Source organism: Mastomys coucha, unplaced genomic scaffold, assembly GCF_008632895.1.
Source record: "Mastomys coucha isolate ucsf_1 unplaced genomic scaffold, UCSF_Mcou_1 pScaffold16, whole genome shotgun sequence".
NCBI classification, from domain to species: domain Eukaryota; kingdom Metazoa; phylum Chordata; class Mammalia; order Rodentia; family Muridae; genus Mastomys; species Mastomys coucha.
The window spans coordinates 68,982,595-68,985,906 of NW_022196898.1; the positions used below are offsets into that span (position 1 = coordinate 68,982,595).

At 47.6% G+C, this 3,312-nt stretch overlaps 1 protein-coding gene across 1 annotated transcript in view; it reads left to right on the forward strand.

Moving 5' to 3' along the window:
* Alg14 (ALG14 UDP-N-acetylglucosaminyltransferase subunit) overlaps positions 1-3,312 on the forward strand; it is an 83,454-nt gene that overhangs the window by 79,662 nt on the left and 480 nt on the right. The gene's annotated exons all lie outside the window — the stretch shown is intronic.

The following is a 3,312-nucleotide window of genomic DNA, read 5'->3' on the forward strand; positions in this document are numbered from 1 at the left end:
GGCCAGGGCAGTGGTGGGCAGTGATGGGCAGGCACTGAGAGGCCAGGGCAGTGATGGGCAGTGATGGGTGGGTACTGAGAGGCCAGGGCAGTGGTGGGCGGGCACTGAGAGCCCAGGGCACTGATGGGCGGGTACTGAGAGCCCAGGGCACTGATGGGCAGTGATGGGCGGACACTGAGAGGCCAGGGCAGTGGTGGGCAGTGATGGGCGGGCACTGAGAGGCCAGGGCAGTGGTGGGCAGTGATGGGTGGACACTGAGAGGCCAGGGCAGTGGTGGGCAGTGATGGGCAGGCACTGAGAGGCCAGGGCAGTGGTGGGCAGTGATGGGCAGGCACTGAGAGGCCAGGGCAGTGATGGGCAGTGATGGGCGGGCACTGAGAGGTCAGGGCAGTGATGGGCAGTGATGGGCGGGCACTGAGAGGCCAGGGCTCTGATGGGCAGTGATGGTCACTGATGGGAGGGCACTGCTGAGATGCCAGGGCACTGAGAATTTGCATTGTCAGCCATTACATTAAAGTTGTTTAACATAAAGCTTCTCAGTGACTTTTTTTTCCCTTGGAGTAAGTCTGTCTGGGATGCTTCTTAGAATAATAAAAACATAATCCATGTTTTAAAAAAAAATCTAGGCTGCTGCTAGAATTAAAACCTGCAATTAATTAAAAGTGGTTTTCCTTGAGGTTGTTGTTTTCCCCAATCCCCCTTTACCTCCTGTACCCCAGGCTAGAGGTCAAAGCCGGGGACTTGGACAGACTGAGTCAGTAGCTTCGCCCTGGGTTAGCTCGCGCTTCCTCTGACTTGCTGACTGACGATTTTGTGGGTTTGCTGTACCTGTGACTTCTGGAGTAAGGTGCCTCCTCCGAGGGTGGAGATGCAGAGCTCCGAGAAGCAAACAGAATAGCTCCGAGTCTCACTTTCGCCAGCATCTCGCCCCGTCTGTGGCAGAGAATCTCTCCCCAAGTACGTCCTTTGAGTGTACACGCAGCTCATGTAGAGCGTCAGCCAGATGTTGAGGTGAACACACGTGGATATGTATATCACTTTTAAAAACAACATAGTAAACATGTTTTGTGTTGCTGAGGTTCCAGCAAGCTGTAACTACTTGGACCAATGTGGCAGGGCTTGAGATCCTTCTTGGTTGCCTTGACTACAGGAGTCTCGTGGACAGAGACCAAGGAATCAGCTGATGTACAGGGCTGGCCCTACAACTGAGGGGCGGGGCAGCTTAAAGCCAAGAAAGGAAGCCCAGTGAGTTCGTATCAAACAACGGTAGAGACAAATGGGAGTTTAGGGACTGATTTCCCCATTTTCAGATAAGAGGATAACTAAATAAAAATGTAGCCTGAAGCCATATGAGCTCTCCACCAGCAATCAAGCAGACTGCCTTCTTATCTCTGAGAGTAATAATTAAAGCATTCTATACGTCGTATTTGGTATGGTCTGCAGCATGGTTAGTGGTTAATAAATAGTGCTGGTGAGATCTACCGCTGTAGCCCAGTCCCAGGTCTGTCTGCAGCCCGTGGACGGCTTCCACCCACCTTAGGCCTGTGTTTGCACTCCGCTGCTCTGAGGATCTGTTAATCTAATAGAGATGAAAGGCTGGACTCTGGCTCTGCTTATTCACTGCTAACCTGGAAGAAGTTCTCATGGAAGACAGAAACGGTTTAAATTATGGGAAGAACACTTCAGAAAGGGACAAAAAAAATGGATCCCACCCGAGACTATGCAGAGCTCATGAGTGGTGTTTAGACGCTCACACTTGAGGAGGGATGGAGCTTAGCACAGGGACTTTTATCAAACTCTTGCAAACTTTGCCATGTCTGCCCAGAGCCAAGCTGTTCATCTGTGTGAGAATCCCTACTGTGCATAGCACAGGCCACTCCACCCTGTGTCTAAAGACCCATCCTCCTGGAAGAGTCTCTGATGTTTTGTGGATATGGTTTTGGAAGGATCATGTAACATGGTTCATGATGCTAAGAGCCATGTGTAGACAACTACAAGCCTCATGTTTTATAGCTACGGAGTAAAATGATTTATTGGATTTTTACTAATTCAGTCATTATGAGCATATGAGAAAGATATTGCATTAAATACTTTTTTCTCAAGCAATAATAAATTATCTTACTAATAAGTCTAGGAAGTAAGATTCCTCTCATTTCTTCAAAGACCAAGACGCATTTCTGCAATTGTTCTGTGATTGGAAGTGTTATTTCTCTTGTTAGATTAGTCAGCCAATTTTTTAAAGATTGGTGGCTTTCTGTAGATACTAGCAGAATTCGGAAATACTAAAGCTCTTCTGTGTTATAGGGACAGATTCAGTTCTGTTGAGTAAAACAAAAACAAACAAACAACCACAAAACCTTCATTCAGGTGGCAGCCTTCCCTCCGAATGTCCTGTTTGTTGGGTTGGAGCCCCAAGAGGTACTCTGTCATAGTCATTGAAAGCACTTTCTTCTACATTAAGAACATAATTAGAAGAAAGCAAGCTGCATGGGTCATAGTTTGATTTTGTTTTCTGCTTTTCTCTGTATTGCGGGACACTGAAGGTTCACAGGGCTCAGAGAAGAGTAAACTACTCCACGCAATGAGTACTGAGTAAATCACCAACCCCTGTGGTAGAAGTTTGAAGTAAAATTCCTCATGGTGCCGGAGAGATGGCATAGCAAGTAAATGCCTGTTGTACAGCACGAAGACCCGAGTCTGGATCCCCAGCCCGTACTGAAAAGCCACAGGGGTCTGTAGGCCTGCAAGGGTGGGTGGAGAGAGACAGATGTGGGACTCCAGGGCTAGCCAGCCAGTTAACCAAAATGGTGAGCCCCAGATTTGATGAGAGACCCTATCTTAGAAACTAAAGTGGAGAGCAGTAAAAGGAGTCTCCCAGTGTCAACCTCTGACCTCTGACCTCTAACCTCTACATACACACACATGAGAGGAGTCTCCCAGTGTCAACCTCTGACCTCTAACCTCTACACACATGAGAGGAGTCTCCCAATGTCAACCTCTGACCTCTAACCTCTACATATACACACACGAGTGAGCATATCCCCACAGAGATGGAGAAAAGGGGAGAGAGGGAGAAAAACAGAGGGACGGAGTCAAGTGATTCACCCCAAGTCACAACAGCTGGCAAGCAAGAGAGCCAAGACTTCAAAGCTCCACATGACTTCTGAGTACATTGCCTTCAGTACACACTGCCACATCTGTGTTCTTAAAAGAAAGACAACTGGATTAATAAATCTCCGTCTAAGATTAGGGTGTTAAATTCGGAATGGTCCACTGAAGACAGTTCTCTGTATTTTGATTTGGCTTTTTTTT